The following is a 23,603-nucleotide window of genomic DNA, read 5'->3' as shown; positions in this document are numbered from 1 at the left end:
GTCTCTCAATAAGAATTTTGTGCTCTATGGTGTCGAAGGCTGCGCTTAAGTCCAGCAGCATTAGGACAGAGCAGAGTCTGCAGCCAGTAATAAGTCATTTGTCACATGAAGGAGAGCTGTTTTCGTACTGTGTAGCTTTTCAAAAACCACTCTGGAATTTTTCAAAGGTGTTATTTTTTCTTAGTGCCTCTAAGAGCTACTCTCCAATATTTTTTAAATAAATGAAAACTTAGAAATTGGCCAAAGGTTTTGTATGTCAGCCGGATCCAGAAGCGGCTGAACGTATGCTATCTTAAAAAGATCAGGCACACATTCCAGAGGAAAGGGAACTGTTTATAATATTGAGCAAATGAGGTATCGATGGCGTCTCTTTCAAAAGTTTTGTGGGGAGAGGGTCAAGTGGGCATGATGACATGCCCATATGTGGCAGTGTCGAGAAGGTCCTGTAGTGATATGGGAATAAAACAATTCAATAATTCTAAGTAAAGGCCGGGTATATACCCAGATGTTGCAGGAGGAGTTATGTGCTCTAACGTTATTTATCTTATGAATAGAGAAAGTAAGGAACTTTTCACACTCTGCTGGAGACGAGGCGGTTGTGGTTGTTTGTGGGGGGGATTGACAAGGTTATTGATGGTATTGAATAAAGTGTGAGGATTATGCTGATTCACAGAGATTAACTGTGAAAAGTAGTGGCCTTTCTTATTATAACGTAATGAATCTTTTAATGATTTATAGTGCACTTATAATTTCCACTTTCTGAGCATGGGCTCAGTGGATTGCTGCAGCACCGGAACAGAAGACAGGTGCAACTCAGGAACTGTTGACGGCTGCTGCTCAGGAACAGGCGTCGGCCGGGCCGCTGATTGGGAACCAGCTGCAGGCGTTGGCTGGGCCGCCGACTGGGACCAGACAGGACTGGTGGCAGCTCTGTGGCAGGTAGCTGTGTCTCTGTGATGTTGGGCAGCTGAGGATCTGGGGCGCTGGGCAACTGAGGATCTGGGGTGCTGGGCAGCTGAGACTGCCAATAAGGTCGGGAGCCATGGCGACCTTGCCTGTGAAAATTGCCAGGCAAGTTCCCTCAAAAGGACATTATCAGATGTCAGGGTGGCTCCTCGAAAACAGTTCATTAAGCCGGCAAGGGGGTTGCTGGTTCAGGACAGGAAGGCTGCAGGCTCACAAACCCAAACCCAAAGCTAATCGACAGGAGTGCAGGCTGACTGCTTGCAGACTGGGAAGCCGGCTGGAGGCTAGCAGGGAGTGGTGCATAGCTAGCATGCTGGGGGCTAGCCGGGCAGGGTATGGGCCGAAGGCTAACATGCTGGTGGCTAGCATGCTGGAGGCCAGCAGACTGGGGGCTAGCAGGCTGGAGGCTTGGAGACTGGAGGCTAGCTAATTGGATGCTATCAGGTCGAGAATCAGACTGGTGGCTTTCAGACTGGATGCTAGCTGACTGGGATGGTAGCTGGACACTGGCTGGCTGAAAGCTATCAAACTGGAAGCTAGCTGGCTGAAAGCTATCAGACTGGAGACTAGCTGAAAGCTATCAGACTTGGGCTGAAAATTGGGAACCTGGGGCTGAGACTTAGGCTGATAGCTAGGGCTGGTTGCTAGCAGGCTGTGAATCTGGCTGGCGGTTAGCAGGGATTGGAGCAGGACTAGCGTGTAGCTTCCACTTGACAAATGCCAACTCCTGGGCCCATTCAGGGTCCCAAATCCAGACTCCAATGAGGAGCCACAGGAACTCTGGTTTCATAAAAAATATTGTGTGTCACTCCAAAGTCGTGCCAGGAAAAAGGCAAGCAGGGCTGGTGTCTGTGTTTGCTGAGTCCATGTTTGGCCAGATCATTCTGTAAAAGTGTTGCAGGTTGGAACCAAACGCAGGACACAGACACAGAAGTGAGGTGTAGTTATGAGGATTTATTGCAAGGTACCAGGGAATGGAGGTGAAGTGAGAGGGAAGATAGCTGGCTGGCAGAGGGCAGGAGGGCAGTGCGGAACGGCAGGACCAGCTGGGCAGGGTGGATGAACATGGGCAGGCTGGAGTTGCAAAGGGGTCAGTGGGCAAGCAGGCAAACAGGTAAGCAGGCAATCAGGCAGGCAGATGAAGGATGATCCTGAGGCACAAGGGTAGACAGTTAGTGACAGGCTAGGAAATAACATAAGCTGCGTTTCGACTGCAGGAACTTTCCCCTGGGACTGGGAACCTTTAGAGGGACTTTGGAGGAACTCCAAAGGTTGCTGGTCCCTGGGGACCCTTGGGGCCCTGGGGTACTAAATTAAGTACCAGGGACATTTTTAACTCTTCCATTACATTCAACCTACTTTCAAACAACTGTTGTACATAAACATAGCTTCTGCAACGGCCTACTACACATGAGTCTACATATTGTTAGAAGAAGTTTAGGTAACTGCCAAAAACACCAAGAAGAGTTCTGCATTTTAACAGCTTAGTTACAACAATAACAGTTTAGCTAGCGTTAGCAAGCTAACAACTATACACTAAGACAAACGCATGGATATGAACTACAAGCGAGATAAAGGTTTTATCATTCAGTGGTTTAGCACAACTCCAGACTCAACACCCGAGTGCACTCATATTAATCTCGGGTGACTTCAACCATGTCAGTGTTTCAACAACACTGACTAACTTCACCCAGTATGTGAATTGTCCTACTAGAGAGGAGAGGACACTGGACCTGCTGTATACTAATGTTAAGGACGCATAAAGCTCTTCCCCCCTCCCCCCCTGGGTAGGTCAGACCACAACCTGGTTTACCTTAAACCCTGCTATGTGCCTCTGGTTAAAAGGCAGCCTGTGACCACAAGGACAGTGAGGAGATGGTCAGAGGAGGCCTACGAGACACTGCAGGAATGTTTTGAGGCGACAAACTGGGATGCACTCTGTGAGCCTCATGGAGAGGACATTGACGGGCTCACTGAGTGCATCACTGGCTACATTAACTTCTGTGTGGACTGCAATGTCCCAACTAAGATGGTCCATTGTTACCCAAATAACAAACCGTGGGTAACAAAGGACATCAAGGACATCCTGAATGCCAAGAGGAGGGCCTTTACTGATGGTAATAGGGAGGAGGTGAGGGCTATCCAGGCCAACCTGAAGGTGAAGATCAGGGAGGCCAAGGAGAAGTACAGGAGGAAGCTGGAGCGGAAACTCCAGCAGAACAGCATGAGAGAGGTCTGGAGCGGCATGAAGACCATCACTGGCTTCAGACCGACTGGCAGCAGAGGAGTTGAAGGCAGCTTGGACAGGGCCCACGAACTTAATCTGTTCTTTAACAGATTCGACACACCGGCTCCTGCTCATCCCCCCTCTAACTCAGCTGCTGTCGGCCCTCAAGCTCCTCTGAGTACTCTGCTCCCCCCTCCCCATCAGGCTAACGGCCCTCTCCAGACTGACGACTCCCCCCCTCCCCCAACTGTAACTTCTGCTGTGGGCCTGACTGCTGACCAGGTGAGAGGACAGCTGATGAAACTCCACTCAAACAAGGCTGCAGGCCCCGATGGAGTTAGCCCCGGGATGCTAAGCCTGTGCCCCCCAGCTATGTGGAATCCTTCAACATGTCTTCAACCTGAGCCTGAGTCTTCAAAGGGTCCCTGTTCAGTTGAGGACGCCATCATCTTCCTGCTGAACCGCATCCACACCCACCTGGACAAGTTGGCAAGCACGGTGAGGATCATGTTTTTTGACTTCTCCAGTGCTTTCAACACCATCCGGCCTGCCCTGCTTGGGGAGAAGCTGGCAGCGATGCAGGTGGATGCCCCCCTCGTGTCCTGGATTGTGGACTACCTGACTGGCAGACCACAGCACGTGCGCCGGCAGCACTGTGTGTCGGACAGCGTGGTCAGCAACACTGGGGCCCCTCAGGGGACTGTCCTTTCTCCCTTCCTCTTCACCATCTACACCACGGACTTCAGCCACCACACAGAGTCCTGCCACCTTCAGAAGTTTTCTGATGACTCTGCTGTGGTGGGATGTATCAGCGGTGGTGATGAGACGGAGTACAGGGCTGTGGTGGGGAACTTTGTCTCATGGTGTGAGCAGAACCATCTGCAGCTCATTGCGACAAAGTCTAAGGAGCTGGTTGTGGATCTACAAAGGGCCAAGGCACCAGTGACTCCGGTTTCCATCCAGGGGGTCAGTGTGGACATTGTAGAGGATTACAAGTACCTGGGAGTACACAAGAACACTCAAGCCCTCTATAGGAAGGGCCAGAGCCGCCTCTGTTTTCTGAGGAGGCGGAGGTCCTTCAACATCTGCTGGACAATGCTGAGGATGTTTTATCTGTGGCGGCCAGTGCTATCCTGTATGCTGTTGCATGCTGGGGCAGCAGGCTGAGGGTAGCGGACGCCAACAGACTCAACAAACTGATCCGTAAGGCCAGTGACATTGTGGGGGTGGAGCTGGACTCCCTGGCGGTGGTGTCAGAGAGGAGGATGCTGGCCAAACTACATGCCATCTTGGACAGTGTCTCCCACCCGCTCCATGATGTGCTGGTCAAACAAAGGAGCGCCTTCAGCGGAAGACTCATCCCCCCACAATGCACCACAGAGCGCCACAGGAAGTCATTCCTGCCTGTGGCCATCAAACTCTTTAACTCCTCCCTCTGTCAGTCTGTATGACCCTAAGTCACTAAACTGGACATTGATCATTAACATCATTGCAATACTTGACATAATTGTGCAATATTCTGTGTTAATACCGCTGTGCAATATACTCTTTTCAGTTTAAAATTCCCTATTTATTGATATTGATATTTTTACTGCTGTGCAATATCCTCCGTCTCATTATAATCCTAATAAGCTACATTTAACTTGACAGTTCATGCACTATTACCTTATACCGTATTATTATCATCAACAGGTAAAAAGCACTTCACACTTATTTTATTTTATACTCATACCCACTTGGTACTTAACTTATTTTCTGACCTGTATTATAGTGTATTATATTTTTTGCTATTCCTGTGTGCACTGACGTTAGCAATCAGATTCAAATTCTTCTTGGATGCATTGAAACTTTTTTGATAGCTCCAAGACACAAGTGTAAATGGTGTTATATATGAGGCTATGATTGTTTCATTGTGGATTGGTGGATTGATTTTTCAGTAATCATAAGTTATTGTGTTGGGTTTTTTTTGCTTACATTGTTGCAGGAATTGAATACTTAACCTTCAGAACAAAGATAATTCTGTGCAATAAATGGTTAAAGCCATATTCTGTGCCTTAGTTTGAATGTGCCACTGTGCTTTCCTGTCTGGCCCCAGGGCTTTGCCATGCAACGACAATAATATATCAGTGAGGGAGACGGGTGTGTAGGCTGCGCTGCTGATATTTAGACAGACAGGGGTGAGTGACACTGCTAAAACCGCACAGCGAGACAGCGTCTGCCGTGAGGTTAGACCAATAAAATAAAGAGTCAATTTGCTACCCTCCTTCCATGACTGTGAGCCAGTGCTTGGAGACGCGTCCTGTTGTCGCTGAGACTGTGTTTATAAAACATCACACCATAAGGGAAAAAAATTCGTTTAGATGGCAGGAAATATAGAATATTCATGGTTTGGCTGGTCAGATGTGTTTTATTGTGTCTTTTATTATATAATTGGAAATATTAGTCACATTGCCCACAAATGTAATGGTTGCACTATAATTAAAGTTACAAAAATAGTTGTAGTGTAGAATGGGTGCGAATGTGTTTGTATCCATGTATATGTTTCTGATATTCGCTGATGTACAGAAATCTTCCACTGGCAGTTTGGGCTCTTCATTGATGTATTTAAGCAGTCCTGTCTGTGCAGCAGTGTCAGACAAGAAGGTTAACCCGGTAGTGTATCGTCTGTCCGACAGGATCATTGTGTATTTTGATGTAGTCATAAAGGTATTTTATCCCAGCGGTGGGTTTCCATGGAAAGTTGTCATTTTAACAAGACTACTAACAAGACTCCACAGCCATGCTAGTGGCACAGCGGTGCTCTGAGCTAAAGCTAACATCAGCATGCTAACATAGTCACAATGACATTGCTAACATGTTAATGTTTAGTACGTATAATGTTTACCATGTTCCACATATTAGTTTAGCATGTTAGCATGCTAACATTTGCTAATTAGCACAAAACACAAAATACAGCTGAGGGTGATAGGAATGTCTTAAAACAAAGTATTGGACAAATTAAACATTTTATACCTGATGGCGTTAAACGAAAAGTCAGATGATCACCAAGGTAATTGCCGTTCATCCTGAGGGGAACATAAATGTCTGTACAAAATTTCATGGCAATCCATCAAGTACTTGTTGAGATATTTCAGTCTGGACCAAAGTAAAACAATAAAAAGTAATAATAATAATAATAAAAGTCTGTCAAATAAAGCTTTTCATGTGTTTCCTGCCTGTCTGACCTGGCAGACTTGTATCCACCTTAAGGAGGTTTTGGAACAGCAGCTGAAAGAAGAAAACCTCCAACAGATTTCTTTGTTTACAGCTCGTTTACAGCTTGTTTTGGTGAATTGTCCCTTTAGGACCCGAATAATTGTCCCTGGTTGCTTCACGTCGGTTTCCCCTGACTTCAGCCCCACGTCATCTGCTCTGAGTTATGACTGTGTGTACATGCATGTATGCGTGTGTGTGTTTGTGTAAATGTAATCCTGTGCATGTTCACCAGGTGTCACACTGTTAAACATGGCTTTGATCAAACTAGAAGAAGATGGGTTTTGTGCATCAGGATGTTGGTTTGTGTGAGAGGTATTGCGTGACAGTGTGTGTCGCCAGGTGGTTTAATTATTCACATAAACAAGAAGTTGCAGGCAAAGGTTAGAAGTAAGTACTTGTACTTTACTTGAGTATTTCCATTTTCTACTTTATCCTTCTACTCCACTACATTTTAGAGGGAAATATTGTACCTTTTACTCCACTACATTTATTTGATAACTTAAGCTAGTTTGCAGATTAAGTTTTTACATTACAATCATATTATGCTTATAAAATACAATGCATTATTAAAGATTAAAGGACCAGTGTGTAATATTTAGGGGGATCTATTGGCCGAATATAATATAGAATAAGGCCTTTATATCTACACAGGGAGCGGGTCCTCTTCCACAGAGTTCGCCATGTTACACCGCTATGTTCACAGTAGCCCAGAATGGACAAACCAAACACCGGCTCTAGATAGGGCCTTTCGCGTTTTTCGCGTGGAAGGTGAGGGTGAGGTGAGGGGTATTCAGTTGGTTGCAATCTGCAATTTCACCGTTAGACGCCACTAAATCCTACACACTGCTCCTTTAAAGCAGTGAGCAAACCTTTTTGGCTTGAGACCCGGTACAAAACAGCAGGGTCTATGAGCTGTTGGCAGTTCCACCAAAAAGACATTTCCCCTAATTAAACTTCTCTGATGGTTTTATTTAGCTGTTTGGGACCCAAAGAGGTCAAATTATCCTTCTTCTTTTTTTTTTTAAAGAAGCAAGGATTAGAGAAAAGTTTATATAAATTTGTGTATCAGAACTTTCTTTTTTCTTCTTTCCCTTTAATAATCTCATCCCCTTAGAGTTTTATCTGGTGACCCTTTGGAGGGGCCCGACCCCTAGGTTGGGAGCCACTGGACTAAACTAGCTAACTCTATATAAAGCAGTTAAAACTAGCTAACTGTATACAAAGCAGTTAAAACTAGCTAACTATATATAAAACAGTTAAAACTAGCTAACTGTATATAAAGTAGTTAAAACCAGCTAACTGTATATAAAGCAGTTAAAACTAGCTAACTGTATATAAAGTAGTTAAAACCAGCTAACTGTATATAAAGCAGTTAAAACTAGCTAACTGTATACAAAGCAGTTAAAACTAGCTAACTGTATATAGAGTAGTTAAAACCAGCTAACTGTATATAAAGCAGTTAAAACTAGCTAACTGTATATAAAGTAGTTAAAACCAGCTAACTGTATATAAAGCAGTTAAAACTAGCTAACTGTATACAAAGCAGTTAAAACTAGCTAACTGTATATAGAGTAGTTAAAACCAGCTAACTATATATAAAGCAGTTAAAACTAGCTAACTATATATAAAACAGTTAAAACTAGCTAACTGTATATAAAGCAGTTAAAACTAGCTAACTGTATATAAAGCAGTTAAAACTAGCTAACTGTATATAAAGCAGTTAAAACTAGCTAACTGTATATAAAGCAGTTAAAACTAGCTAACTATATATAAAACAGTTAAAACTAGCTAACTGTATATAAAGCAGTTAAAACTAGCTAACTGTATATTAAGTAGTTCAAACTAGCTCACGTACGTAAAGCAGTTAAAACTAGCTAACTGTATCTAAAGTAGTTAAAACTAGCTAACTGTATATTAAGCAGTTAAAACTAGCTAACTGTATAAAGTAGTTTTAACAATCTAATAATGTCTGTTAGAATCAGATATTAGTCACGGGAGACATTTTACTGCAGAAGAAGTACCTTTACTACTGATACTTAAGTACATTTTGCTTCTTATACTTATATAGCTGCGTAGACATTTAAATTCAGAACTTTTAACTTGTAATGGTGTATTCTTACATTAAAGTACTGGTACTTTTATTTAAGTAAAGGATCTGAATACATCTCCAACCACGTCTTTCTTATTTAACATGAACTAAGCACCCCACTTCTTGGAAATGACTCCAACAAGCTTTTAGCTCCAGCACTCGAAATGTTCAAGCACTTAAAACCTTCGCCGTGCCCCGATCTGCCCTGCTCTCCGACAGAAGTTCTGCTCCCCGTCTTGTGGTTTTTCTGGGGCTCGTTAATTGACTCGAAACTGAACCCAGAGCCGGCGAGCGTGCTGCTGTATTTACTGCATGCCGCTCGGACCAGATGCTCTTCCAGTGCCCCCTTTAGGCTAATATAAGCCGGGGCCTCCTCGTGGAACAAACTGAGAACATCCAGTCCGTGGTGAGGAGTTTACAGGCTGCAGGTGGGCCAAACAATGTGACACGGATCACTGCGAGAGTCTGTTTATTCGTTTCTTCATCGCTCACAGAAAACGCTCCCCGGGGTGGAGGAGCTGGTGGTGGTGGTGCTGGTGATTGGCTGGAGACTGAGTTAACTCCAGCGCAGGGCCAAGGCTCCTCTGACACGGCAGAGAGACACGGAAAGAGAGCAGCAACTGGCGAGACTGCGGCTCAAACGTGGAAACTGTGACAAGTCTGGATACGGTAGGTGAACTGTAAACCTCTCGTGGTGACCCTCGCAGTGAGCGTGGAACAGGGTGGCGTTTCTCGTGCTGGAAAAAAAAGGGTTCGGGTTAAAACACAGAGGGAGAAACAAACGTACAATCATATTGACCGCATTTACGTCAGCGTGTTTTGTTGTTGTTATGAAGGAATATGTTAGTTGTTGTATATACATTGTGATTGACTTGTTTCCTGGAATATGTTTTGTGTTGTTGTCGTGTGTCAGAGGGAGTTTATTTGGTCGTTGACGCTGCCAAACCATTCAGCTGACACCAGCGGTCACAATCATGAAGGTACTTTTAAGATTTATATTAAGACATTTCAGGAAGTTCTTAAGTTCAAAGCACATGCAATGCATTATTTGTTAGTTTTCTTTTCTTAGCAAGAAACCTCTGAAGGTTTCATGAATTTGGCCCTGAGATTGTGAATAAAAAAAAGAATAAGAATAAGAAAATATTTGATATTTTTCCAGTCTGTTTTGTTAACCAGACTAAACTTATTTCTTTTGTTTGTCAACTTCTTTACTGTTGAGTTCAGTCCCATCCTATTGTGCATACACAGAAACCTTGTGAGTTGACTGTCCAGCAGGCTGAAACAGACCTATGCATACAGTTATAAACTCGCATAAGCAAGAACACTTTCACCTATTTGACTGCCACCTGCATGGTCTAATGTCACTTGACATTTCAGTGGCAGCTGTTATGAAATGGTTCATCTTTTCTGTTTTCTGATCTACGCAGCCTTTCCTTCTTCAGTAGAAACAACAGCTACAGGTGTCACACATCGTTGATCTAATTTAAATTTAAATGACGTTTGTATATTTTACTTTTGTAGGAGCCAGACCGTCTAATGTGTCATCTGACAAGTTAAAAGAAGAACAAAATGTGACATTTGGAGACAAAAATCCGGGAGACTTCAAAATAAGTTAAAACCACTTGACTTTCTTTAGCTATTAAAGTTGGTGCATTTCAATCTGAAGACCATCATCAGGGTAAGGAAGCACGCAAAAAGTAAAGAATTTCACATTTATGCTTCTGTTGATGAACAGGAAGAGGTTATAAATCATCATCTCACAGTGCCAAATCTCAGCAAGTTGATTCAGATCGACTGCGAGTTTAACCGGCGTTTTTGTGTCTGTTTTTCTGGGTTTGTTTTACAGGTACAGGCCATTGGTGGAAGTACGTTTACTCAAGTACTGTACTTAAGTAGATTTTTGAGGTAAATGTACTTTACATGAGTATTTTTTGCTACTTTATACTTCTACTCCTCTACATTGCAGAGGGAAATTGTACTTTTTACTTCACTACAATTATTTGACAACTGTAGCTACTACTTTTCAGATTAAGATTTTAAATTAAACATAATACATTTCAAAGATTAAACCAGCCTTTTTGGCTTGTTCCTTACTAAAACAGTGTCTAGTTGGGGCCCCTTGACACATTTCAAATGCCTTTGAGTCTCTAGTAGTTATACCAATGAGTGATTTCCTCTCTAAACTTCTCACATGGTTTCATTTAAATAACTATTTGGGGCCCAAAGAGGTCAAATTATCCAATATTTCAAAAACAGCAAAGCTTAGACAAAAATCCCAAAAATGAATATACATTTGTGTAGCAGAACTTAGTTTTTTCTTCTTTCCTCTTCAGTCATCCCACGACCCCTCAGATTTATCTGGTGACACTTTGGAGGGGCCCGACCCCTAGGTTGGGAACCACTGGACTAAACTAGCTAACTGTATATAAAGCAGTTAAAACTAGCTAATTGTGTATAAAGCAGTTAAAATTAGCTAACTGTATAAAGTAGTTCATGCTAGCTAACTGTATATAAAGCTGTTAAAACTAGCTAACTGTATATAAAGTAGTTAAAACAAGCTAACTGTGTATAAAGCAGTTAAACTAGCTGACTGTATATAAAGCAGTTAAAACTAGCTAACTGTATATAAAGTAGTTAAAACTAGCTAACTGTATATAAAGCAGTTAAACTAGCTAACTGTGTATAAAGCAGTTAAACTAGCTAACTGTATATAAAGCAGTTAAAACTAGCTAACTGTATATAAAGTAGTTAAAACTAGCTAACTGTATATAAAGCAGTTAAACTAGCTGACTGTATATAAAGTAGTTAAAACTAGCTAACTGTATATAAAGTAGTTAAAACTAGCTAACTGTTTATATAAAGCAGTTAAAACTAGCTAACTGTATATAAAGTAGTTCAAACTAGCTAACTGTGTATAAAGCAGTTAAAACTAGCTAACTGTATATAAAGTAGTTCAAACTAGCTAACAGTATATAAAGCAGTTAAAACTAGCTAACAGTATATAAAGCAGTTAAAACTAGCTAACTGTTTATATAAAGCAGTTAAAACTAGCTAACTGTGTATAAAGCAGTTAAAACTAGCTAACTGTATATATAGCAGTTAAACTAGCTAACAGTATATAAAGCAGTTAAAACTAGCTAACTGTATATAAAGTAGTTAAAACTAGCTAACTGTATATAAAGCAGTTAAAACTAGCTAACTGTAGGCCTATATAAAGTAGTTAAAACTAGCTAACTGTATATATAGCAGTTAAAACTAGCTAACTGTATATAAAGCAGTTAAAACTAGCTAACTGTAGGCCTATATAAAGTAGTTAAAACTAGCTAACTGTATATATAGCAGTTAAACTAGCTAACTGTATATAAAGCAGTTAAAACTAGCTAACTGTATATAAAGCAGTTAAAACTAGCTAACTGTATATAAAGTAGTTAAAACTAGCTAACTGTATATAAAGCAGTTAAAACTAGCTAACTGTAGGCCTATATAAAGTAGTTAAAACTAGCTAACTGTGTATAAAGCAGTTAAAACTAGCTAACTGTATATATAGCAGTTAAACTAGCTAACAGTATATAAAGCAGTTAAAACTAGCTATATAAAGTAGTTAAAACTAGCTAACTGTATATAAAGCAGTTAAAACTAGCTAACTGTATATAAAGCAGTTAAAACTAGCTAACAGTATATAAAGTAGTTAAAACTAGCTGTTTATATAAAGCAGTTAAAACTAGCTAACTGTATATAAAGTAGTTCAAACTAGCTAACAGTATATAAAGCAGTTAAAACTAGCTAACTGTATATAAAGCAATTAAAACTAGCTAACAGTATATAAAGCAGTTAAAACTAGCTAACTGTTTATATAAAGCAGTTAAAACTAGCTAACTGTATATAAACCAGTTAAAACTAGCTAACTGTATATAAAGTAGTTAAACTAGCTAACTGTATATAAAGTAGTTAAAACTAGCTAACTGTATATAAAGCAGTTAAAACTAGCTAACAGTATATAAAGCAGTTAAAACTAGCTAACTGTTTATATAAAGCAGTTAAAACTAGCTAACTGTATATAAACCAGTTAAAACTAGCTAACTGTATATAAAGTAGTTAAACTAGCTAACTGTATATAAAGTAGTTAAAACTAGCTAACTGTATATAAAGCAGTTAAAACTAGCTAACAGTATATAAAGTAGTTAAAACTAGCTGTTTATATAAAGCAGTTAAAACTAGCTAACTGTATATAAAGTAGTTCAAACTAGCTAACAGTATATAAAGCAGTTAAAACTAGCTAACTGTATATAAAGCAGTTAAAACTAGCTAACAGTATATAAAGCAGTTAAAACTAGCTAACTGTTTATATAAAGCAGTTAAAACTAGCTAACTGTATATAAACCAGTTAAAACTAGCTAACTGTATATAAAGTAGTTAAACTAGCTAACTGTATATAAAGTAGTTAAAACTAGCTAACTGTGTATAAACCAGTTAAAACTAGCTCCACCTCGAGCAGCTACAACAGTAAAATGCTGCTCTAATATTGTTGCATCAGCATTAACAATCTGATAATGTCAGATAGAATCAAACATCAATCACAGGACATTTTACTGCACAACCAACTTTTACTACAGATACTTTAATCACATTTCACATTTTTGTATTTTTAGTTAAGTAGGATTTTGAATTACTTTTACTTGTAGTATTTTTTGCATTGTTGTATTGTTACTATTACTAAAGTAAAGGATCTCAGTACTTCTTCTATCACTGGTACAGGCTTAATAATCCTTTATATGTATATTACATGCATAGAAGCCATTTAATCATGTTTACAGCTAATTTTGTATGTTTTCTTCAAGGTGGTACAAAAGCAGCAACACACTCCTTTTACAAAATACTTTTTCTTGGTGCTATACATGCTCTGTGATTTAAAAAAAATGTTTAAGTGACAGACGAAGAAAAAATTGATATTGACATTTAATGTAAAACCTAAATTAACCATTTAATAAAGCTACATTGTCATGAGCAGTTTCTGTTGATTGTTCCACTTTGTTTTTAATGTGTTTCCTGTTTAGACATCAGAGAGTTGAAAGACTGCCCTGGCATTCGCTAAATAAAATTACGGCTTTCACCGTTAAGCTCCCGTAGTGTCAAGTGGCCATTTGCTGAGAGGGTTGATCCTGAGAGAAAGAGCTCCTTCTCTTGGCCGGAGAGGCCTTGCTTTTCCACCTGAGCCGCAGGTGTTTGCTTAACGTGCCTGTGGTTTGAGTGGCTGCAGCTCCGTCATTTACCTTCACCCTGGAAATGTTGACTTTTAGCCCTCCTCCTCCTCCTCCTGAAGCCTGCCAGCCCGGGGGAAAAGAAAAACCCACTCTGGCTCCTGATAAACTGTGTGTGTATGTAAACATGCCCCTGTGTGTATGTGATGATGATGATGATGATGGCGATGATGATTGTAGCCTATCACCTTCCACGCCCCCCCCCCCCCCCCTTTCCTTTGACGCACTGTGGAAATGTGTGAATGTGGAAACGACTGCAGGCAGGCTGAGCTCGGTAACACGATGATGAGAAATCACAGCGTGTGTGCAGGTGTTTCTGTGTTTTCACAGAGGATTAACTCCGGTGAAGCACACTGCCACTTTATGCTAGTTTTTTTTTAAAGAATGCTGAAGTTTAGCCTAATAGTTCGACAGTTCGGGAAATACACATTCGCTTTTTTTTTTTTTTGCAGAGTTAGATGATTAGATCAATACCACTTTTATGCCCGTACAGTAAATATGTAGCTATACCACCAGCAGCTGGTTAGCTTAGCTTAGCACAAAGACTGGAAACAGGGGGAAACAGCTAGCCTGCTTCTGTCCAAAGGTAACAAAGTCCACCTGTACCAGCACCTGTAAAGCTCACTAATTAGTATCTCACACTTAATATCTCAATTGTTTAATCTGTAAAAGAAATTAAATGTAAAATGTCAATTCTCCGTTTTACAGGGGGTTATGTGCCGGGCTTTTACTGGGCCGAGATCGACTGCCAGAAAACCAGCAGAGACTCCAGGAAGTTACTGGTCCCGGCCAAAAATCCTGAGGGGAAACACCAAAAATTCGGGGGGAAAAAGCTTTTACACTTCGCTTAGGTGGAAAAGTATCAATAAAAGCAATAAAATGCGATAAAGTGCAATGGAAACCGACTCAGTGAATAAACGATGATGAACGTGAAGCATGTGACTTAAAGCGAAGAGCTGAACGCATCAGATGTGTGTGGAGCGATGAGGAGGCGGTGACCTTCCTCACACGAACACATGAAACCGACAGAAGCGTCACGTTTCCCACGTGGTTTCCCATCGTCCGAGCGTCCACTGGAGCTCTTTTAATGACGTTCATCCTCTTCTTCTGCGGCGCTTTAACGGCAGCGGCTGGAGGATCAGCTCCGCCATAATATTTGCGTGACAGTAGTGGATGGAAACAAGCATCAAGCGCGTTACGTCACATCGTCTTTTGCAGATTTTGTGGAAATTCGGTTAAACATTTGTGCTACATTTGGATGGAAATTTGACTTTTGCCAACTACACAGTGCTACAAAGACAGACAGCACTCACTACAAAAGGGCTGAGGCTCATTTTGTTTCTTTTTAGGCTGATTATATTTGCTTTGCCTTTGCACCTAAAATCTGCAGATCCTGCACTCTGCCTCACGATAATCGTAAACTTTTATTCTCTCGGCTTTCTGATCCATTTAACTAGCTTGTTTATGAAAATTAGCTTGATTATTCGTTTGATTATTATTAACAGCCCACCGCTTAAAGGAATCGCGTGTTTCTGTGTTTCTATCTGTCTGAGTGCTAGTGATACTTATAAAACTACAGCCTGGGCAGCGATGCAGATACTGCGTTTTTTTTTTTTTTTTTTTTTGGTTTTCAGGTCCGTTTTCACGGAAATTACACATTTCTGTGCATAATATCCTTAAAATAGTAAAACAGATGTCAGAAAGTCAGATCGGCCCACACGTTCTAACTCGGTTTCGACCAAATATTGTAGTTTTTTGCCTTTGCAGGACAGTACAGGGCCAGAGCGTCTTCACAGGAGCTGCGGGAGATTAAAGGGCTAACGTTTGTGTCGATATCGAAACGTTCGACCTTTATTTCTCTGGCCAACGTTTTTTTTTTTTTTGCTCCAAAACAGAGTGAGTTTCAAACGCCAGAACTCTCCGCTCGTGTCTTTTTAACAGAAACCCCGGCAGCCTTCGCAGGTTCTGCAATGTTTAAGGTATTTTTTTTTTAAATGCTCCCTTTTCACCCTACATTTCACAGCTTCTGTTCGTCTCCCGCTGTCTTTACTCCTTCTTCCTCACCTCACCTGTCTGACCCCCCCTCTCTATCTGCCCCCTCCTTTTTCAGCACATGGCCCTTGTGTTACCTGGCATGCGAATGCAGCCGTTTATTTTCACGGGGATACGTTTTCTGGCAATCTCTGCCAGAGGCAATATTATGCAGGAAACATACAGGTATTAACTGTTAAGATTTCAGATGGTCAAATAAACCGGAGTTGCCGGGCTTCGGCACGGCCCAACAGAGAAGAGATTGTGTGTGAACACCCCACTCCTAATGAAACACATGAGGGGGAAGCTGCTCAATCACTAATAATTACTCCTCCCTCCATCCATCCATCCATCCATCCATCCATCGCTCTCTCTGTGTCTCTCTCGCCCCCGGTCCAGGTGATTTCCAACCACCTCTCTCATTTATCTTCCCCGCCTTTGATTTCAATGTGACTTTCATTTCACGCTCATTTCCTCTCAGCGTCTCGCTCCGAGGCTGCCGAGGCCGTCAAGGCCGGCCTTTCATACGCAGCTCGCAGCCACTAAACGGTCTCTTATGCTCTGACCTTTAGCAGGCGGGGAGCTGCTGAGACAAACGGCGCTCAGCAGGACGTAAATGATGATGGATCTGTTCTGGCGAACTCCGGGGGTTGAGTTACGCAGGGCCGGCTGCGGTTTGCATCAGGCTGCATGTGTTCACATTCAGGGTCCGAGGGCGAGACTGCAGATCTGTTGTTACACACAGATATTCAATGACTCCCCGGGGGTTACAAGTAAGACCAGGTTAATTGTTGAACTGTTAATTAAGAGTTAATTACTACCTTAAGTAAACTATTAATTTAGAAAATGAGACAGTTTTACTGTTGCTAAACTTCGGCCTACTACCACTCCTACTGCTACTGCTACAGGACGATTTACACCACTACTACTAACTCAACTCATACTTGTGCTATGGCTGCTGTTCTTCTGCTACTCGAGTTCGTATTTCTGTCATGAGCACATCTACTACTGCAAGTGCTATTGTGTTGCTTTCCGGTACTAGTATGCGACCTGCCAACCACCATGTGGTAAAACTACAGCAACTTAAGAAAACGCATTGTAAAGGAAAATCACGTCTTCATCGGTTTGACAGCGCAGGCGCAACATTTAGGGGGGGAAAAGCGCTGCAAAGTGAGAAAACACAACCAAATACAGAAATCCTGCACGTCGTACAGAACACAGCAGAAAACACTGAAGAGGGATGAACACACCCGGACACGCTGTTCGTCGCCATGGTTTTCGGCTCACGAAGTCACCGGTTACCTGTCAGCGTTGGAAAATGAGCAAACGACGCAAGTTTTTCTTCCTTTAGACATTCTCATGTTGTTTATTAATTATTTATCAGATATTATTTCAGATAATTAATCTGGCGTTAGCCTTTAGCTAATTACTAGTTTCTAAATTCAAATCAGAATCATGCAATCAAAAAAAAACAAAAAAAAAACGTACAGCATTAGTTAATTTCTATTAAGTGAATTAAAATAAAAAAATGTGACTAATTTCCGTTGTGCTCTGTGTGACTCGCAGCGTCTCTGGTTGTGTTTTCTGGTTTTGCGCATGTGTTGACGTTCTGTGTCTTTGCATGTGTTTTCTTAAGTTGCTGGACTCTTTGGTTTTGATGGATCAGAAAGTGATGTGATGGATGAAAATTATAGTGTGATTAATAACGAGACCTGACCTTACTCGTTACAACATGGCTGCGTGTTGTGTTGACACGTGTGTGTGTGTGTGTGCGCCCCGTTTGCTGATGTAAAGGCGTGTGTGCATGTGATCGGTTGTCCTTTTGAATGTATTTGCTTCACACCCGTCTTATTTAACTGTTCTCCGTAATGTCTTTTATGATCGCATGTTGTTGTGACAGTGAAGTTGTTCTTCATACCTCAAGTGTTGCTGGAGTTTTGACTTCTTCTCACCTTTTTCACTCCTTCATGCACCTTGGAAGCAGGTGAAGTTCTGACTCTCCAGCTCTGCTGAATCACATTATCTACAAAACCAACTTTACCAATGCGATGTGATCATATCTGCTGCATCGCGCACGTAACATCACTCATGGTTTAAGGTTTACTGCTGATATAACTGCAGCAGCGTGTTATATGAAGCCCGGGAGTGAACGTCTTCAGCACAGACGTGCAGCTGTGAATGTGAGAGCAGAGCGCCATCTGCAGGCAGAGATGGTGTCATTGATATGGGCGTGGGTCTCACGGCTGCTGGTCATTACCTCCCCAGGTACTCTCATCTATCAGCTGATCACACTCAAACACAAGCTTTCTGTTTCAGCAGCATTTAGTGTTTCGTTCCAGTGGAGCACATGTGGACATAACACAGTCCTTAGGTTTAGTTAAAATCCTGTAAAATCAAAGACACAAGACAAAAGAAGAGAGCGTCTCCAAGGGGGGGGGGGCTTATCTAGCTTAACTATGAGTGCAAACACCAGTCACACGGTAGTTTCTTTAATTACGTGAAAACAGGGAATCGTGTTGTACTCAGATTAAGATTTATCTGCCGAATCAAAGCAGATGAAATGGGGTTTTTTTTGACACTGATCAAAGGAAAACTATCATTTAATGTCAAAGTGAGAACAGATCTCTACAGAGTGATCCGAATAAAACAAATATAGAGAATAAATATACTTAAAAAATACTTGTTTGCATGAATATTCACCCTCTTTAACACACGTCAGTGGTGAAAAGTACGTCTACTCAAGTGCTTAAGTACAACTTGAGTATTTCCACTTTCTGCTACTTTCTGCTTCTACATCTCAGAGGGAAGTTTTGTACTTTTTGCTCCACTACATTAATCTGACATGTTTAATTTACTTTGCAGATTCAGATTAATAATACAAAATATAATCAATAAATAAATTACTGTGTATTATTTTAGATTAAACTTTATTGATCCACGACTCACGAAAAGCTCTCGAGAGGAGAAAATGTCCAAGTCAGCCAGCAGCCTCGGAGTTAAACTGATCATTAAGAAATGGAAAGTGAAATTATTTGATATATTATTCAAACTGAACTTTATTATTATTATTAATGTGAAAAGTTATTTCATTATTACAAGTTTTATTGGAGCTAATTTTAATTACATTCATTTTTTTATTTTAAAAAGCTTTTTAAAAGTCTGTGTTTGCTTCGTTACGGAAAAGTTATGAAATAAAAACGTATGCAAAGAGACATTTTAAGACAAATCTTTAATGAACTAAAAACGAACTCAGAATCAGGTTTGTTGAAGGTTTTCACGTACAAGGAATCTGCCTTGGTGTTCTGGTGCATGACAATAAACATGAGAGAAAAAGAAAACACAAGTACTGCAAAAGTCAATAATCAGAAATATAAAATATTTTTAAAAATATGTCAAACATGTCTGTTTTTATATGTCTGTTTTTGAAATGAAAAGAGCCGTACGGTGCGAAGAGGATAGAGCAGAATGTGCAAATGTTCACAGTATAAAGAATAAAGAATATGTGCAATGTGCAAAGATAATAATCCGAAAATATAACTCACTGAGTCAGATATGGAGACGTTAATGTGACGTGAAGTGTGCATAAGAGTCAGGCGGGAAGAACACCGATTCAATAACATTTCATAACAATGAGTTAATCATTTTAAATCTATTTATGAACATGACTGTTCATTTGATTCGTTAATTAAACACTTTGGGGATCCATACACGTGCTTTCTTCATATTGGAAATTCTGTCAGTACTTTAATGGTTTGGCTCTTATCTGACAAATCCACTTTTATGCTTTAATCTGAGATATGTGAAATATGACACTCCGTGTTTAAAGCATTGTGGGTCATAAATTCAACTACCAGCTACAGTATGCAAATCAGAATTTTAATATAACTGAATGATAGTGAGGATTAAATTATAATAATAGTAGCTGCTGTAATTATATTAGATTTCTCATGTTGCTGCGGTCGTTTGGAGGGTTAACTGAACTTCTGGTGGTAATTTAATTTCTTTATTTTCTCTTAGAAGTGTTTTTTTTTGTTTGTTTGTTTGTTTTGCTTTTGTGGAAACAAGAATAATAAGGCAAAAACCAGGCCGTGTGCCAGACTCTCATACAAGAAGTCTTTTATCAAAACAATTTAAACATAATTCAAGTTACATGTGTAGATACAGTATACAGTGTTTGGAACGTATATTTGAATATTAGCATATATGCTAAATACATTTAATTAAGCATAATGTGAAAATATAATGCAACAAATATTAATTTAATTCAATTAAAAAGTAATGTAACATTTATTATGCAGATCAAACGAACCCTCAGTTCGTTGGAGCACACTTGTTGTGTCCACGTATGATCAGCAGGGGGCGCTAAAGCACCAGCAAACAAATCCTGCTGCAACTTCCTTTTCTCAGAGCACACAGCATTCACAAAGACCTGCAGGCGTCACCGTTCAGCTGCCGAAACTCAAGGTTTTAAACTGACTTTGTGCCCCGCAGTGAGCGAAGGCTGCTCCTGTTCCTGCACACAGGAGTTACACCATGTGAAGTAAAGCGACAGTACGTTTCAGTTGTGGGAGTCAGATGCTCTTTTTGAAAACATCTTCTGGTCTTTGTAAAAGCTGTTGTCCTATCTTTGTTAACATTTCACTACTGAAGCAACACAATCACACACACACAGCAGCTAATGGACGGAGAGATCTCAATGACTCTCGGATGGATTGGAAAGAAATGTTCGTCTCTGACTCTTGTGTTCGTACGTTTCCTCTAGCGCCACTGTGAGGTTTACATTTAATAAAGAATAATAATAATAAAACTTTATTTATAGAGCGCTTATCAAAACAAAGGACAAAGTGCTTCACAGCAGGAGAAATAAAACACCACAGTGAAAGACGAAATATAAAGCAATAATATAACCAGTTCAGGTAAAATCAGGATCTGCTTTCAGATAAAAATGTGTTTTGAGACGAGACTTAAACGAGGACGCTGACTCAGACAGCCTGATGTCTTCGGGCAGGTTGTTCCAGAGCCTCGGGGCCCTGATGGCAAAAGCTCTGTCCCCCTTAGTTTCCATCCTGGACTCAGGAACAGACAGGAGACCCCTGCCCGAAGATCTCAGACTACGTGAAGGTTCATAAGGGATTACAAGGTCTAAAATATAGTCTGGGGCCATGAAGAGCCTTAAAAGTAATCAACAAGATCTTAAAGTCAGTCCTGAAACCAACAGGGAGCCGATGTAAAGAGGCTGAACCAGGTGTGATGTGGTCGCACCTCTGGGTCCTGGTTTACAGCCGAGCAGCTGAGTCCTGGACAGTCTGCAGTCTGTCAGAGTTTTTAGATTAAGACGAGTGAACGGGCCGTTACAGTGATCGAGGCGTGAGGAGATAAAAGCACGAGCAACAGTTTCTGCTTCACTAAGATTTAAAGTAGATCGGATTTTTGTTTCTGAGGTGATAAAAACACGATTGGATGAGCTTATTGATAAGTTGCTCAAAACATAAATTTCCATCAAACAGGACACCAAGGTTTCCTGCAACAGGCTCGACATGTTGCGACAGGTCACCAGCAGATGGCAGTATTTGTTTAGTGATGTGTTGGGGCCCGATGACAGGGATTTCAGTTTTATTTGAGTTGAGCTGAAGAAAATGTATCCACATCCAGTGTTTTTTCTGTCGGACAGTCCTGCAGAGAGCTCACACTGAGCTCAGTGGGCTCGACAGGGGAGACACAGCCGCCTGCGGTTTGTGGTTTTTAAGCGAAACGTCTTAAAAACTGTTGGACGGACGGACATGAAATGTGGTTCAGACATTCGTGTTCCTCTGACTTTTCATTTAACATCACCAGGTCCAGTTTTTAAAGTTTGTAAAAAGCTGGCATGCTAACATGCTAAACCAAGGCGGCGAACGAAAACATAATACCCGCTTAGCATTTACCTTTGTGTTTGATAAAAGTTGATAATAGTCATGTCAAAAGTTTGCTCTGAGCTCTCAGATCGCGCGGAGACTCAGCTCGGACCGTCTGCGGTTCAGTGACCTGATAAAACTGCCCCTTATCTTCCACTGAGTCATTTATTAACATTTATTCTCAGTTCTGATGAATCCCAACCCTTGTGATTCAGTTCCTGCTCGCTGCACCCGTCTCTCTCCGCTCCGTTCTCCCATGCCGTACCTTCCTCGCGTTCAGGGAACAGAAGTTAGTGTCGTAACATTTCGTTCTCTCTTTCACATTTTAATTTCGAAACGTCCAAGTAACATCCCCGTCTGACTGAACACTTCCCGTTTCGACACACACGCGATGACTTTCAATCGAAATGTGAATGTGACGTTGTGGTTTTTGGCTCATGACCTTTGGAGCTTCATCATAGCGAGAGGGTGATGCAGCTGGATTTCACTTCTCTGTTTCTCATCCCTCTGGTACCGCGAGGCCTTTCTAAATGTCATTTGAGATATGAGTGTGTGGATATGGGCACAAACACACACTCACAAACCCACGCTTGGACTGTCGGTGTTTCCCTTTCGGGGTTGAGTTGTGGTACTTCACTTTTTTAGTATTCGTATTCTTAAATAATTATTTGTTTTTCCCCTGTTAGCTCTCACGCGGTAGTCACTACTTTCTTGGGCTGGGCATTAAACAATAAACTGCCAACGACAATAAACGCACAAAGAAAACAACACAAGACAAAACCGACAATACCAGAGAAACATTTAAAAAATATATTCCTCAAAGAGTCGATGTAGTTTGTGACGCTGGCGGCAACAAAGCAGTCGGGAACCTTCATTTGGGGACATTTTCGATGATTCAGTTCAGCTGAATATTTTAAAAAAAAACGTCTAAAGACTCACTTATATTCCCTCGCTTTTTTAAACTGGTGTTTGCTAAATTCTGTTTTGTTGTTACTGACCTGTTTGTTTGATAATTTAGTGCTTTGTGTACATTGCCCCAGTGCTGTCAAAACTAAAACATTCAAGGATATTTTTACACACAAGGTCTTTCATATTAAGCAATTAGCAATTAGCTGCCTAGTAGCAGCAGCAGTAGCAGCAGTAGTAGTAGCAGCAGTAGTAGTAGTTATAGTAGTAGTTATAGTAGTAGTTATAGTAGTAGTTATAGTAGTAGTTATAGTAGTAGCAGTAGCAGCAGTAGTAGTTATAGTAGTAGTTATAGTAGTAGCAGTAGCAGCAGTAGTTATAGTAGTAGCAGCAGTAGTTATAGTAGTAGCAGTAGCAGCAGTAGTTATAGTAGTAGCAGTAGTAGTTATAGTAGTAGCAGTAGCAGTAGCAGCAGTAGTTATAGTAGTAGCAGTAGCAGCAGTAGTTATAGTAGTAGTTATAGTAGTAACAGTAGCAGCAGTAGTTATAGTAGTAGCAGCAGTAGTAGTAGTTATAGTAGTAGTTATAGTAGTAGCAGTAGTAGTTATAGTAGTAGCAGTAGCAGCAGTAGTTATAGTAGTAGTTATAGTAGTTATAGTAGTAGTTATAGTAGTAGCAGTAGTAGTTATAGTAGTAGCAGTAGCAGTAGTAGTTATAGTAGTAGTTATAGTAGTAGTTATAGTAGTATCAGTAGCAGTAGTTATAGTAGTAGTTATAGTAGTAGCAGTAGTAGTTATAGTAGTAGTTATAGTAGTAGTTATAGTAGTAGTAGTAGTAGTTATAGTAGTAGTTATAGTAGGTATAGTAGTAGTTATAGTAGTAGTAGTAGTAGTTATAGTAGTAGCAGTAGTAGTTACAGTAGTAGTTATAGTAGTAGTTATAGTAGTTATAGTAGTAGTTATAGTAGTAGCAGTAGT

At 40.7% G+C, this 23,603-nt stretch overlaps 1 long non-coding RNA gene across 2 annotated transcripts; it reads left to right on the top strand.

Moving 5' to 3' along the window:
* The first annotated feature begins 9,080 nt into the window (after positions 1 to 9,080).
* Positions 9,081 to 10,414, top strand: LOC122869716. Of its 2 annotated transcripts, XR_006376393.1 has the most exons (4): positions 9,081 to 9,206; positions 9,451 to 9,517; positions 10,059 to 10,215; positions 10,384 to 10,401. It is a non-coding gene; the product is annotated as an uncharacterized LOC122869716 (long non-coding RNA). The 2 variants fall into 2 exon arrangements; XR_006376392.1 differs by having other exon boundaries at positions 10,059 to 10,414.
* The last annotated feature ends 13,189 nt before the right edge of the window (positions 10,415 to 23,603 follow it).

The sequence above is a fragment of the Siniperca chuatsi genome, linkage group LG2 (assembly GCF_020085105.1).
Source record: "Siniperca chuatsi isolate FFG_IHB_CAS linkage group LG2, ASM2008510v1, whole genome shotgun sequence".
In the NCBI taxonomy this organism is placed as follows: Eukaryota; Metazoa; Chordata; class Actinopteri; order Centrarchiformes; family Sinipercidae; genus Siniperca; species Siniperca chuatsi.
The sequence above is the reverse complement of the archived record's forward strand: the minus strand, read 5'-3'. Positions and strand labels throughout refer to the sequence as shown.